General features: G+C 39.2%; 1 non-coding gene and 1 pseudogene across 1 annotated transcript; one reads left to right on the forward strand and one right to left on the reverse strand.

Moving 5' to 3' along the window:
* The window catches only part of LOC148571251 (peptide methionine sulfoxide reductase B5-like), a 50,892-nt pseudogene that overhangs the window by 9,261 nt on the left and 25,160 nt on the right, over nt 1–16,471 (reverse strand).
* Nucleotides 15,375–15,478, forward strand: LOC148571253 (small nucleolar RNA R71). Its single transcript, XR_015907900.1, has one exon. It is a non-coding gene; the product is annotated as a small nucleolar RNA R71 (small nucleolar RNA).

The raw sequence follows: 16,471 nt of genomic DNA on the forward strand, positions 1-16,471 counted from the left end.
ATATGCTAGAATCCATCCAAATTGAGTCAAAATATATCATCAAATATGGACTCATCAATTCCCCCACACTTAAACAATAGCATGTCCTCATGCTAAACAAAACAAGGAGAATAATCAAAGGGATAATCAACTTATTGAATGCAACTATCTATACTCATGCAAGGTATACTATATACTTGATGACAAGTCATCTTATGTTAGTTTCATAGGCATTTTTCACTTATTTTCATTAGGTTTTATGCACTTTCTTGCACAATAAGTAAGTATTTGGGTTGAAACTTCATGTATTCCCAAGTCAATTAAACATGGTTATTTTTGTGCTTTTTCATAAGGTTTTATGCTACTTTTACTAGATGTTATGAATGATGCAAATATCTCATGATTATAGCAAACTTTGAGGCAATTGTTTGATTGATTGTAGGTGGATTGAGGCAAGAAAGAAGCAAGAAAGAAGAGGAAGAAATAGAGTAAAAAGTATTGAAGAAGAGAGGGAGATGCAACGTTGGTGGCACCGTTGATCCACCAACGTTGTAGGCAACGTTCTTGAAGGAAAAATGTGGGTGCCAATATTGAGGGCAACGTTGGTGAACCATTGATACGCACAAAACTTGTCTCTCAACAAATTTTCTTTGGCAAGTGTACCGAATTTGTCGTCAAGTAAAAACTCACAATAGAGTGAGGTCGAATCCCACAAAGATTGATTGATCAAGCAACTTTAATTAGAGAAATGTTCTAGTTGAGCGAGCCAGAATTTGATTTGAGATTTGCAGAAAATTAAATGGCGGGAAAGTAAATAGCAGAAACAGTAAATGCTAGAAATAAAGAGCTGAATGTAAATGGTGGAAAGTAAATTGCAGAATCTTAAACGGGAATGGGGTAATTGCTCATAAAAGTAAATGGCAGAAAATAAAGAGAATGGGTAAGATCAAAAATGGGGAGTTCATTGGGCTCAGGAGATGTTGCATTCTCTGGATCAAGTTCATTTTCATCTCTTCCTCAATCAATGCGTTCATTGATCTCCTTGGCAATCTTAAGTGATCGAATTCCAATTTCTTGGTAATTCAATCTCTCAAATCTTAATCAATAGCCAATTCCTTGGTCAATTACTCATGAGAAGAGATGAAGTATGGTCACTGATTATACCACATGCATTTCCCAAATCAAGTGTTTGTAGGATTATAGTCACATATCCATCCAAACCCAATTTGGTCCAGCATGAGAAAGCATTTCTAGCATGATCTCTTCATTTCTCTTTCAAGGTTCTGAAGAGATCCAAGTATGAATAGCTTCTTTTCCAAGATAACTACCCAATTGGATGAAGATCGAAAGCTTTCTAGTAAAATCAAGAGAAAAGATAGAAGAAGGAGAATGAAAACTAATATTGATCCATCAAATTACAACAGAGCTCCCTAACCCAATGAAAGGGGTTTAGCTGTTCATAGCTTTGGAAAATGAAAACCAAGATGGAGAATACATGATGAAAGTAAAACTAGAAGTGCAGAAAAAGTAAAATACAGAGAGTAGTTCTATGCCAAAGGCTCCCTAAAGTTTCCAACTCCCTAACTAATTCAAAGCTACTCCTATATATACTACTCTTCTGATCTTCTAGTTGGCTCTTCAAGGCTTGGGTATGGGCCTCTGAATCTTGAGTTTGAAGCAGTTATCCTTTTCATTGGGCTTAGCTTTGCTTGCAGAGAGAAAAGGTGAAGTAGGCAGGGACTTTGACTCAGGACGTTAGTGATGAGATATTTTGGAGGAAAAATAAATTTCTCCCAAAATACCCAAAACTAACCGGCAAGTGCACCGGGTCGTATCAAGTAATAAAAACTCACGGGAGTGAGGTCGATCCCACAGGGATTGAAGGATTGAGCAATTTTAGTTTAGTGGTTGATTTAGTCAAGCGAATCAAGATTTGGTTGATGGTTTTGTGACTTGCAGAATTAGATTGCATTGAAGTAAAGAGAACAAGAAATAAATGACTGAAACTTAAAGAACAAGAAATTAAATGGCAGAAACTTAGAGTGCAAGAAATGTAAATTGCGGAATCTTAAAGTGCAAGGAATGTAAATTGCTTGAAATGTAAAGGGGATTGGGATGTGGATTTGCAGAATTTAAACAAGGAAAAATTAAATTGCATCAAACAGAAGAGAGAAAGGGAATTGGGATTGAACCGGATATGAAGCAGAAAAGTAAAGGAACATAGAAAGCAGTAAACAGAGAAGTGAAATGGGAAATTTAGATCTCAGGACCCAGAGACTAGAAAACCAAGTCTAGATCTCAATGCCTTCCTAGATCCAACAAGAACAATTGCAAGGAAATTGTAAATTGCAAAGAAAAGAGATGAAGAACAATGAACCGGAAATGAAATTCAATTAACAGTAAAGAAACAGAGAGATCCAAGATTGAGATTGAAACAGAATTTCTTCAATTCTCCAATCCAAGATCCAAGACAAATGTAAAATGAAATTGAAAGCAATGAAAGCAAGAAATTAAAGTTCACTCAAGTTCAAAAGCTCTCCGAAAACTATTATGAAAATTCTAAAAAGAAAGCTCTCCGAATAACTTGAATTCTATCCTATTTATACACTTTCTTCCAATAATCTTCAAGCCTTGAGTTGGGCCTTTGCTCTTGGTGGAATTGGGTTGAAAGAGGCCTTGGTTGATTGCTCTTGAAGTTTGGAGAAGAACCGAAGTGAACCAATTGAACCGGTTTTGAGGTTAGCAAAAGTTGGACCAAAAGTTTGAGCCAAAGTTAGGGGTCTAACTTTGGCTCCAACTTTTCATATCAGTTGGCACATTTTTCTGGTTTGGACGTTGGTGCCAACGTTAGGGGTCTAACTTTGACCCTAACGTTGGCAATACCTTGTGTGCTAGTGGCGCCAACGTTAGCCTCCAAGTTAGGGGGCTAACGTTGGCGCAAACGTTGGCCCTTCTCCCTTTGTAATTCATGTGCCAACGTTAGCCTCCAAGTTAGGGGGCTAACGTTGGTGCAAACATTGGATAGCCAGGGAGGAATTCATGTGCCAACGTTAGCCTCCAAGTTAGGGGGCTAACGTTGGCGCAAACGTGGGATGGCCAGGGAGGAAAATTCAAGTTCCAACGTTAGCCTCCAAGTTAGGGGGCTAACGTTGGGGCTAACTTCATGCTTCCTGGTTCAATTTCACTTATTCCATTGTCCTCTCTTCACTTCTAGCCATTCCTCTTTGCTTCAACCTTTCTCCAAGCTTTCTTCACCTATCATTAATCAACCAAACTCATCAAAGCTATGCTCAAAATCATGAGATCTTCATTCTTTCATAATATGCAACAAATATAGCATAAAACCTCATGAAATGGCATGAATTAATATATGGTTGGTTCAATCAAGGGAAACATGAAAATCTACTCAAATAGCTTGCTTGTAGCTCAAGAAAGTGCATAATTCTAATGAAAACAAAAGAAAAAGACTAGTTAAAATAGGCTAGGATGACTTGTCATCACAACACCAAACTTAAAGCTTGCTTGTCCCCAAGCAAGAAATAGATTTATGCTCCAAGGTTCTTTCAATTAAGATGGATTGAGGAACACTTGTAAAGTACAGTGAGTGAAGTGATGAAGTATCAGTGGGGTGAACTCTAAATCATATGCTCATGCAAGGGCTTCAGTGCTCACTAGTCCTTACATATTGGGAGTCGTAGGTCTTTAGGATTTTCATCCAAATGGTATCATGGAGACCTCTTTATATGTAATCACCTTGAAGCAGCTTATAGTTTCTGTGCTTTGGCCTCGACTCTAAGTATCATGTCTCAAGGCGGCTCTTTAGATAAGCTTTCAATCAATACTCCTAAACCAGTTGGTTTTAAGGTATTGGGTGTTAAAGCACCCCTAAGGATTTACTTGCTCAAGCCTCTTTCCTTGACACACTTCAACCACAAGCATTTACTAGGGTAACAACTCTTTGAGTTTTTGTTTCTTTCTTTCTTTTTCTGCCTAGTAATTGATGCTCAGAGCCTTGGGCTATGTTCTTTTTTTTTTTTTTTTTTTTGCTTTTTCTTTTCTTTCTTTTGTTTTGTTTGCTGCTTCTTGGATCAATAGATTTTTGAGAATCTCCACAATACTTCTTTGAACTTCATGTCCCGCCTATGAGCTCCCATGCAAGTTTTCACAAGCATGCAACCTCAATACAAAATCATACAACTAGAACCACCACTTCTCCTAATCTTTTGCTTGCCTCAAAATTGTTTAATTCCTCAATCCTTCTTTTCAAAGAACTTTCGTGTGATGCATTTCTTGAAAATTGAGTACAAACAAGTTTTGAAGATAAAAATGTTGTGAATGATCAGACACCTTGCTTATTGAATTATAAAGAAAGAAATTATGCTATGCATGCAGGGGTAATAAAAAAAACTATGCTATGCAGATAAGCAGGGCAGATAAGGATACAATCCAACTTTCAATTACAGCAATATTTGATGCAAAACAATGACTTAACAATACAACCTGTTGAAGTTTACTTGCTTTCCTTCTTCTCATCATCATTGTTGCTGACCTTCATGTTCATCTTTCTCCTTTTTGATGATGTTCAAATCTCCAACAACTTGTATAACATTCTGCAATGATATTGAAAGTTGCTTGTTCCCCAAGCACTTGAAAAATGGTTAACTTTGCATGATTTATTTGCGGGCTTTTTGAACTTACTTTGGTGTGGGAACACCAAACTTAGTACCTTGCCGATGCATTAGATTAACCATGTGTGAAACTCTTTTTCTTCTTTTTCAAAAGCAATAAAAATGAAACTAGGAAACAGCAGAATAGTTAACTAGTTTATCCAACATGCTTGAAGCCAGCATTATGCAGAAGGTGAGAGTGTGTTTTATGATGAGATTTTGGTGGAACACCAAACTTAGAATCCTTCATTCTCCCTTAGATTGTTTTGGTGTGCAACACCAAACTTAGCTTCTTGCATTATAGATAAAACTAATTAACTTTTTTTTATTAAAATAGCTATGAACAGAAAACTACCTCGGGTTGGGTTGCCTCCCAACAAGCGCTCTTTTATTGTCACTAGCTTGACATCCTTCATCCTCTGATCATGGAAGTTGAGGTCTCTGTTGCCTTTGGTTTCCTCCTCTCACCGTAGGCTTCTCCTTGTTTTCCATAACTGCTTTCCCTTTCAACTCAGCAGCTTTTTCATTGTTCTTTGAGTCATCTTCATTGGCTCTTAGGGATATATTTCCCTCTCTCTCACCCAGTTTAGCAGGGTTTTGAACCATTTGTTCCATGTACCTTTCAATTCTCTTGAGATATGCCTCCTAGTTTTTCCTTATGTCCTCCTGCTCTATTAGTGTCATTTCTTGAATTTTCATAAGCCTTTCCATCATCATTTCTAGAACATAGAGTTTTTGGAAGTTTAGGACTGGTTGTGACTGTGTTAATTGTGGTGATTGATGTAAGTCATTTTGGGCAGGTGGTGAGGTAAGATAGGGTTGGAGGTGTGTATATTGGGGTAGTGTGTAGTGATTTTTGTTGGCAGGGTGGTGTTTTTGCAGGTTTGGGAAGTTGGGGTTATTATAGTTTAAGTCCCTTTGTTCCTGATGCTGAGATTCCCTCATTCTTAAATAAGAATGTGGTTTCCATGGTGGAAATTATGCATTCACTGTGGCAGAATGTAGAGAATCAATTTGTCTAGCTATTGATTCCAAGTGCTGCTGAGTTTGCTGGTGTAGCTGCTTGTTTTGATTCATGATTGCTCTTACTCCTTCAAGATTCATTACTTCCTTTTCTGAAATTGCATTCCGTGGCGTCTCAAATGAGTGTTGGTTATTGGCTCTTTTGTCACTGAACTCTGCAGTTCCTTGGATGGTTGCTGTTGCTTTGAGTAAGCCATCTGAGAAGTAATCTACTGCTTTTCTTGTTTCGGAGGTTAATCCTTCATAGAACGCTCGAAAATCCACCTTGTCATTTGCTTTCTTGTATCTCTCCCATGCTTTGAACAGTGGTTCTTCCTCTCTTTGTATGAATGGATGTACTCCTTCTTTCATCTTGATGTGTTGCTGGGATGAGGAGAATTTGGCTAGAAACTTGGCAACCAATTCATCCCAACTAGTTATACTTCCTTGGGGAAAGGTTTCAAGCCATTGTGCCGCTTCATCCTTCAGTGAGAAGGGAAATAACAAGAGCTTAATGGTATCATGGTCTACACCATTGAGATTGACAGCCCCACAAGTTTTCAGAAAAATGGATAGGTGCTGTTTAGAGTCCTCCAAGGGATTTCCACCATAGGAACAATTGTTCTCTATTAGTGTAATGAGTTGTGGCTTCATGTTGTGATATTCTTCTTTCTCAGAAACTCTTTCTTCCCTGTGACATATAAATCAATCAATAGGAAATACAGTGATTCTCTTGAAAATTGGATGTAGCCGGTTGGGACAAAACCTCAAACAGTTAGTGGGTTAGTCAAAAATTAAAGAAACCGAAAAGAAAAATTGCTTGATCTAAACTACCACCTCACTTAATCATTGTCAATCTAATCAATCCCCGGCAACGGCGCCAAAAACTTGATGAGATATTTTGGAGGAAAAATAAATTTCTCCCAAAATACCCAAAACTAACCGGCAAGTGCACCGGGTCGTATCAAGTAATAAAAACTCACGGGAGTGAGGTCGATCCCACAGGGATTGAAGGATTGAGCAATTTTAGTTTAGTGGTTGATTTATGATGCGCATAAACTTGTTATGCCACGATTTAGGAAATTGCACGATCGGCAAAATTCCTTCCGGCAAGTACACCGGTTATCGTCAAGTAAAAACTCACAATAGAGTGAGGTCGAATCCCACAAGGATTGGTTGAGTGAGCAATTCGGATTAGAAGTGTGTTCTAGTTGAGCGGAATCAAAATTTAGATGAGAATTGCGGAATGTAAAATTGGCGGGAAACGTAAAGGACAAGAAATTGAAATGGCGGAATCTTAAATTGCATGAAGTAAAGAGCAGAAGCTAAATTGCTGAAATTAAAAGGGAATGGGGGTGATTGCATGAATTTAATTGCAGAATGTAAAGAGAAAGTGGAAATCAGAAATGGGGAATTCATTGGGTTATAGGAGATATTGAGATCTCCGAATCAAAACATGTTTATCTCTTCCTCAACCAATGCGTTCATTTAATTTTGCTTGGCAATCTTATATGATTGGATCCCAATCCCATGGCTCACCAATTCTCTCTAAAAACAAACAAATTCCCAATCCCTTGGTTTAAATGTTCATAAGAAGAGATGATGCTCGATCACTGATTATACCACACAGTTTCATGAACCACAATTTGGTAGGATTACATGTCACAATATCCATCCAAACCCCAATCCAATTCACTGTGAGAAAGCTTCTCTAGCATGAATCCTCCATTCCTTTCCCAAGGTTCCGAAGGATTCCAATTATGGGTAGTTTCTTTCCCAAGACAACTACCCAATGGAATTAGATCGAGAAGCTTTCTAACAAAATTCAAGAGAAAAGATTGAAGAAGAAGATAAACTATTATTGATTCATTGAATTACAATAGAGCTCCCTAACCCAATGAAAGGGGGTTTAGTGAATCATAGCTCTGAATTCAATTACAAAGATATGAAAACTAGCCAAAATGAAGATAAAATCCCTTCCTAACTTAAATTCTATCCTATTTATACACTTTCTATATTGAGCTTCTGTTGTGTTTCTTGGGCTTTGAGGCCTCTCCCTGCTTTCCTTTTGCCTTGGGTTTATGATCCATAATCTTGATGAGGCTGCTGATCCAAATTCTGTAACATTCATTGAGCCAACTTAGTGATAATCAAATAATGACACATGACTCAACAAATTGAAATTTCAGACTCATCAATCCTTCAGGCCCAATCCCATAAACCATGATATTCAATTGGGTTTCATACCAGAGTAAGTTTAAGTTAATGTTTGTGCTCAAATACTAACTTAAACCGCAATATTTTTGGCCCAGAAACCTTTTCCAAGAGTGGCGTTTAAGTTGCAGTTTAAGCTTAAACTGCAGCTTAAACGCCAGACACTTCCAGTGATGCCTTTTGTGGAAGCACGTTTAAGCTTCAGTTTTAGGTTAAACTGAAGCTTAAACGTGGAAATGGAAGAAGGCAGCCCTGGAGGGTCACTTAGTCGAACACGTTTAAGCTTCAGTTTAAGGTTAAACTGAAGCTTAAACGTGGAGATAGGAAAGGCAGCCCTGGAGGTCGAACACGTTTAAGCTCCAGTTTAAGGTTAAACTGGAGCTTAAACGTGGAAGAGGGGAAAGAGCAACCCTGGAGGAGAAAACTTGGTCGAACACGTTTAAGGTTAAACTGGAGCTTAAACGTGGAATGCTCCTGGTGCCTTTCTTCCTTCTGGCGTTTAACCTCCAGTTTAAGGTTAAACTGGAGGTTAAACGTGAAAATGCTTCTTTGGTGAGAGTTTGTGTCGAACACGTTTAAGCTCCAGTTTGAGGTTAAACTGGAGCTTAAACGTGGAATTGCTCCCATGGTGAATTTCCCACTTCTGGCGTTTAACCTCCAGTTTAAGGTTAAACTGGAGGTTAAACGTGGAAATGCTTCTTTGGTGAGACTTTCATTCTGGCGTTTAACCTCCAGTTTAAGGTTAAACTGGAGGTTAAACTTCAGTTCCAGCATTTCTTAGCCTTCATGATTCTGGCATTTAAGCTCCAGTTTAAGCTTAAACTGGAACTTAAACTCCACATGTGATATTCAAGCTTCCTTTATTGGTTTTGTTGCTTCCTTGCCTAGCCTCTTCTTCCCTGAAATCATCCAAACAATTGCATCAAAGTCTTGCAAAATTTCATGAGAAATCTTCCATTCATAGCATTCAAGTAATATAACTAAAAACTCATGGAATTTGCATCAAAATCATACTGTTTGGATGGTTCATTGCTTTGTTATTCATTTAACCATTCTTGGTTACTTTAAGCTCAAGAAAATGCATAAAACCACTAAAACTAACAGAAAAATGCTAGTGAAACTAGCCTAAGATGCCTTGGCATCACAACACCAAACTTAATACTTGCTTGTCCCTAAGCAAGTCCTGAGTTATTTGAGAAAAAAGCATGAACAGAAAGCAATCCCATTGGCTATATTAGTAAGCACTTTAAGTTCATCAGAAGGGTTTTATGCAGAAAGTTGCAGCATCACTTTTTCATTCTTATCAGGTAAGATTATCACTTTTTCATTGCATCCATCAAACACTGCTATGGCCTCTTGTTACTCTTATGTCCTTGGCACTTTTCTCTTCTTTGTTTTTCTTTTCTTTTTCTTAGAGCTTCTTTGCTCCTTGTTTGCTTAGTGTCATGTGTTGCACCAGCCTTTGGCATTTTCTTTTTCTTATCAGTGCACTACACATATCCACTCCAGGCATTTTAGTTCACATTTCTTCTTGAGACATTGGTGCCCAGCACCTCTTTGTGTGACTAAATGTTTTGTATTTAGGTTGCTCTTGATAATGGACTTTTGGTTGATAATCCCGGGTTAGTTAACCCAAGTTACCAAGTGTTGAAACACTCCTCAGAACCTATTCATCCAAGCATATCCTTAATACATAAACACCACAGGCATTTGTCTCAGAAGTTCAAACCATTGGTGCCTAGCTTATTTTCTCAATTTTTTTTTTTTTTTGCTTTTTGGTTGCCCTTTTTCAGTGGCTTTTTCTTCTTCTTTTTCTTTCTTCTTCATGGCCAAAGATATTTATTCATCAAGATCCATAGAAAGTTTTCAATTTCTACACAAAAAATGATAATTCTACACTCTATTTCCAGTGATCTGACTTAGACAATCAAGCATGCATACCACCACTTAATTCTACTTGATTTGTCACTAATTGAGCCAAGTTACTTTTGTTCAAACTTTTCTTTTATTTTTGGAAACAGAACAAGCATGGCAAGCATTTGATTAAGAAGGTGAAGTTATATCCAAACATCAAGGCATTCACTTTATTCAAAGCACTAAACAGACAAACATACTAGAAACTTTACATTCCAGACAGATTCAACAATTTCAGTTTATACCAGAACAAGCATGCTTTTGTTTACCCATTTTAAAGAAATGTCAAGGAACAACACCACCTTGTGAAATTTCTTGTTTTCTCTTTGTTGCCAGGAACAATTTGATTTCTCCTTCTTCTCCTAGTTGTTGCTTCATGTTCTTTCTAAAATCCTTGTTTCCTTTCCTGTTAAGAGTGATGAAGTTGCTTGCTTCTCAAGCACTTGAGTGGTTAGCTCAACTATGTATGGGCAAGTGTCTGAGTCTTAAGTTGGTGTGTGAACACCAAACTTAGTCTCCTACTTACTTCTCTGTTCTTTGAATCCTTGAATTCTCCTTGGAATGAAGTTGCTGCTAAGGATTTTAAGCATTTCTGTGATTGCTTAGAATGGTTGTTCCTTTCATATAATTCAAAGGTTGTTGTGTTCAGTTGAGCTTAATGGTGGAACACCAAACTTAGAGTCACACATTCCCCTTTGAATTATTGATCCACGAATTCATTGTTTGGTGTGAAACACCAAACTTAATTCTTTGCAATGCACAGAAACTACTTCACCTTTTTATTGAAACAAATAAAAGAAACAGCAAGGGAGTATTACCTCAGGTTGGGTTGCCTCCCAACAAGCGCTTCTTTAACGTCATTAGCTTGACGGTCAGCTGCCTCAGTTGAGGTGATATTTAACCTTGTCCTTCTCCTCCACATCTCCCAAGTAATGTTTGAGTCTTTGACCATTCACCGTGAAGGTTCGTTGTGACTTTTCTTCCATGATTTCTATTTGTCCATATTAGGAGACTTTGGTGACCAGGAATGGTCCAGACCACCTTGATTTTAGCTTCCCTGGAAATAGCTTCAGCCTAGAATTGTAGAGCAATACTTTTTGTCCCTCCTCAAATTTCCTTGGGGCTATGTTGCTGTCATGCTTCTTCTTTGCTCTTTCTTTGTAAATTTTGGCATTCTCATAAGCTTCAGCTCTGAATTCTTCCAACTCTTGAATTTGCAACATCCTTCTTTCTCCAGCAGCTTTGCTGTCCAAGTTCAAGAGTTTCAAGGCCCAGAATGCCTTGTGCTCCAACTCCAGTGGCAAATGGCAAGCTTTTCCATATACTAGTTGGTAAGGAGACATTCCAATTGGTGTTTTGAAAGCTGTCCTATATGCCCAAAGAGCATCATCTAGCTTAATCGACCAGTCCTTCCTTGAAGTTCCCGCAGTCTTTTCCAGGATTCTTTTGAGTTCCCTATTAGATATTTCGGCTTGCCCACTCGTCTGTGGATGGTATGGTGTGGCTACCTTATGTTTGACTCCATATTTTAGAAGCAATGCCTCTAATGGTTTGTTGCAAAAGTGGCTTCCTCCATCACTGATGATTGTTCTTGGAACCCCAAAACGGCAAAAAATGTGTTTTCTGAGGAAGTTCATGACTACCTTATTATCATTGGTTGGAGATGCTATTGCTTCAACCCATTTGGAGACATAGTCTACTGCCACAAGGATGTAATTATTTGAGTATGAGGTGGGAAAGGGTCCCATGCAATCTATCCCCCATACATCAAACAATTCAAGTTCCAGAATGAATTGTTGTGGCATTTCATTTCTTCTTGGCAGGTTCCCCGCTTTCTGGCATTCATGGCAGTGCTTCACTAGTTCCTTTGCATCTTTGAAGATAGTGGGCCAATAAAAACCACACTGCAACACCTTAGCTGCTGTTCTTTCTCCTGCAAAATGTCCTCCATAGGTGGAGCCATGGCAGTCCCATAAGACTTCCCTTCCTTCTTCCTCTGATATGCATCTTCTGAGTATGCCATCCGAACATTTTTTGAACAAGTATGGTTCGTCCCAGATGAAGTATTTGGCATCATTTACCAATTTCTTCCTTTGATGCTTATTAAATTCCAACGGCAAACTCCCAGTGGCCTTGAAGTTCGCTATGTCTGCAAACCAGGGTGCTTTGTGAATTACCATGAGTTGTTCATCAGGAAAGCACTCATTTATATGTGTGCTTTGTGCGCTTCCTTCTTCACATTGTATCCTTGATAAATGGTCTGCCACCTTGTTCTCTACACCCTTCTTGTCTTTGATTTCAATGTCAAATTCCTGCAACAAAAGAACCCATCTAATAAGTCTTGGTTTGGATTCTTGTTTAGGAAGTAAGTATTTTAAAGCTGAATGATCAGTGAAGACAATGACTTTAGATCCAATGAGATAGGATCTAAATTTGTCAAATGCAAAGACTATTGCCAAGAGTTCTTTTTCAGTGGTTGTGTAATTCCTTTGGTTATCATTCAAGACCTTACTGGCATAATAAATCACATGTACCAAATTGTCTTTCCTTTGTCCTAACACTGCCCCAACAGCAAGGTTTGATGCATCACACATCAGTTCAAAAGGTAAGTTCCAATCAGGTGGGGCAATGATAGGTGCAGAGGAAAGTTTTTGCTTTAAAAGTTCATAGGCTCGCATGCAATTTTTATCAAATACAAAGGGTGTATCAGAGACAAGCAAGTTACTCAAAGGTTTGGCTATTTTAGAAAAGTCTCTAATAAACCTTCTGTAAAAGCCAGCGTGTCCCAAAAAACTCCTAATTGCCTTGACATTACTTGGTGGGGGTAATTTTTCAATGAGTTCCACCTTAGCTCTGTCCACCTCAATGCCTCTATTCGAGATTTTGTGGCCAAGGACTATTCCTTCTGTGACCATGAAATGACACTTTTCCCAGTTTAATACTAGGTTGGTCTCTTGGCATCTCTTAAGCACCAAGGCAAGGTGGTGTAGGCAGCTAGGAAAAGAATCTCCAAACACAGAAAAATCATCCATGAAAACCTCAATAAATTTTTCAATCATGTCTGAAAAGATGGACAGCATGCATCTTTGGAAAGTGGCAGGTGCATTGCACAATCCAAAGGGCATGCGTCTATAAGCAAAAACTCCATATGGACAAACAAATGATGTTTTCTCTTGATCTCTAGGATCAACTACTATCTGATTATAGCCTGAGTATCCATCCAGAAAGCAATAGTAAGTATGTCCTGCAAGCCTTTCAAGCATTTGATCCATGAATGGGAGTGGGAAATGATCTTTTCTGGTGGCTTCATTGAGCTTCCTGTAGTCTATGCACATCCTCCACCCAGTGACAGTTCTTGTGGGTATGAGTTCGTTCCTCTCATTTGGCACCACAGTTATGCCACCTTTCTTGGGCACTACATGGATGGGACTAACCCATGGGCTATCAGAAATGGGGTAGATTACCCCTGCCTGCCATAACTTCATGACCTCTTTTTGTACCACTTCTTTCATGACGGGATTCAATCTTCTCTGAGCTTGAATGTAGGGTCTAGCATCCTCTTCTAACAAGATTTTATGCATGCATATGGATGAACTTATCCCCTTTAAATCAGCTAGGGTCCATCCAATGGCGTCCTGATGAGTTTGTAGCACATTGATCAATTTTTCTTCCTGTTCTTGGCTCAGGGCAGAGCTAATGATAACAGGATAGCTCTCATTACTACCCAAGTATGCATACTTGAGATTAGGGGGCACTGCTTTGAGCTCAGGTTTTGGTGCTTCCTTCTCTTCTTTCACTCTATCTGGCATGCTTGGCATGGTTGTTTCAGCAGCCTTGATGTCACTATCTTCAATATCCTTGGTGAACTTCTCCTCTGCCACTTCCTTTGTTGTTTCCTCAAAGGTTTCTTGTACTGCAATGTCCACTACATCCACCCTCATGCATTCCTTTAGTGATTCTGATGGATAGCTCATTGCCTTGAATACGTTAAACACCAATTGCTCATCATGTAGTCTAAGAGTGAGCTCACCCTTTTGGACATCTATGATGGCTCCTGCAGTAGCCAGGAAGGGTCTTCCCAGAATTATTGAAGCTTCGGCTTCTTCCTCCATATCTAATACCACAAAATCGGCAGGGAATATGAAATCTCCCACTTTTACCAACAAATCCTCAACTATCCCATGAGGGAATTTAAAGGTTCGGTCTGCCAATTGGAGGGCCATTCTTGTTGGTCTGGCTTCCTCAATCTCCATTCTTCTCATCATTGTTAGAGACATCAAATTGATACTGGCCCCTAAGTCACACAAGGCCTTCTCCACCATGACTTCTCCTATGATGCAGGGGATTTGAAAACTGCCTGGATCCTTCAGTTTCTGAGGCAATTTGTGTTGAATGATGGCACTGCATTCTTCAGTCAACAACACAGTTTCCTCATTTCTCCAGCTTCTCTTTTTGGTCATTAATTCCTTTAAGAATTTTGCATAGAGTGGCATTTGCTCTATTGCCTCAGCAAACGGGATGTTGATTTGAAGCTTCTTGAAAATCTCCAAAAATCTGGAGAATTGGCCATCCTTTTCACCTTTCATCAAACGTTGAGGATATGGTGCTTTGGGTTTATACGGCTTCAGGACCTCTTTTTCTTTTTCTCTTGTTGCAGACGGTGTAAAGGATTGTCCCTGTTCCTTGTCTCTCACATTTTCCTTTGCTTCATCCTCTGTGGGTTCACTTGAGATCTCCTTCAGCTTTTTTCCACTTCTGAGGGTTATGGCTTTACATTCTTCCCTTGCAATAGCCTTGGCAGCATGAGAAACACTTGGCCCAGGGATTTGCTTATACAAATACCCAATTTGATTTTCTAACTTCTCGATGGCAGTTCCTTGGTTTTGCAAGTTGGAAATTACTTCTTCCTTAAAAGCTTTCAATTCGGTTATGTCTTGACCCATGGTTGCAAGCATTCCTTCTATCCTGTTTAATTGATCTTGAAATTGTTGGTTCGGATTAGGTTGGGTAGGTCGATTATTTTGGCCTTGATATGATGGTTGGGAGTAAGTGTTTTGTGTGGCTTGGTATGATCTTTGGTTGGAGTTTTGGTATGTGGAATTGTTATGTTGGTTATGGTTGTAAGGTTTGTGGTTTTGTGGTTGGGTTTGTTGGTTCCCCCACCCAAAGTTTGGGTGGTTTTTCCATCCTGGATTGTAAGTGTTGGAATGTGGATCATATGATTGCCTTTGTTGATTTCCTACATAATTGGCCTCTTCCCAATCACCTCCTTCAGTGCTTTCTTCCTCTTGCTCTTGTGTGTGTATTGCAGCCACTTGCTTTGTTTCTAATTTCCTGGTGAGCTCTGCTAGTTGCTTGGCAAACACCTTGTTTTGGGCTAGAATTGTATCAACATGGTTCAGCTCCATGACTCCCTTAGTGTTGTGTCTCTCTGATGCATAGTAGTACTCATTCTCAGCCACTGTTTCAATCACTTCAATGGCTTCTTCCACAGTCTTTTTCCTGTTCAATTAACCTCCTGATGAATGGTCCACAGCCTTCCTTGATTCATAAGAAAGTCCATCATAGAAAATGTGCAATTGCACCCAGTCATGGAACATGTCTGGTGGGCATTTTCTTGTCAAATCCTTGAATCTCTCCCATGCCTCGTAGAGAGTTTCACCATCTTGTTGTCTAAAAGTCTGAACCTCAGATCGAAGCCTATTGACCTTTTGTGGGGGGTAGAAACGTGCCAGAAACTTACTTTCCACCTCGTCCCATGTTGTTAGGCTCCCCCTTGGGAATGATTCCAGCCACTTAGCTGCCTTGTCCCTAAGTGAAAATGGGAACAAAAGCAGTTTATAGGCATCTTCCTGGACTCTATTGGACTTCACAGTGTTGCAAATTCTCAGGAATTTTGTGAGGTGTTGGTTTGGATCTTCATTAGCACTCCCACCAAATGAACAATGATTCTCCACAAGTGATATTAGCTGTGGTTTGAGCTCAAAATTGTTGGCCTGAATGGGTGGTTTCTGAATGCTGCTACCACAATTCCCAGAGGTTGGGTTTATGTATGAACTAAGAACCCTCCTCTCAGGAATGGCATTGTTTCCATCAGCTCTCTCATGGTTGTGAACTTCTCTATCCATGTTGAGATCTAGAGCTTCCTCAAAATTGTCCTCAGATTCTCCTTCAGATTCTTCTTCTCCCAGTACTCTCTTCCCTCTTGCTTCCCTTCTAAGTCTATGAAGGGTCCTCTCTGGTTCGGTATATGGAGGAGTTGATGTCTCTCCACTCCTACCTGTCATACAAGAACACAGCACAGGCACCAAACAAGTGAAATACTCTTGGTTAATGGAAGAGTATGGTCAGAGCAGTTGAGGAATTAATTCAAACAGTTAGTGAGTCAGTGAGTTAGTTGCTTGAATTTAAAGGCATAAAGAAAGAAAGCATGTAACAGAGTGCAGAAATTAAAATTCAACAAGTAACTTGAACAGAATTAACAAAGCAAGAAAAATGCTCAATCTAGTTAACTTCCAATTTGAGAATTGTCAATCGAAAACCAATCCCCAGCAACAGCGCCATAAACTTGATGCGCATAAACTTCTTATGCCACGATTTAGGAAATTGCACGATCGGCAAAATTCCTTCCGGCAAGTGCACCGGTTATCGTCAAGTAAAAACTCACAATAGAGTGAGGTCGAATCCCACAAGGA

Source organism: Arachis ipaensis, chromosome B3 (assembly GCF_059453495.1).
Source record: "Arachis ipaensis isolate K30076 ecotype BB chromosome B3, ASM5945349v1, whole genome shotgun sequence".
Lineage (NCBI taxonomy): Eukaryota > Viridiplantae > Streptophyta > Magnoliopsida > Fabales > Fabaceae > Arachis > Arachis ipaensis.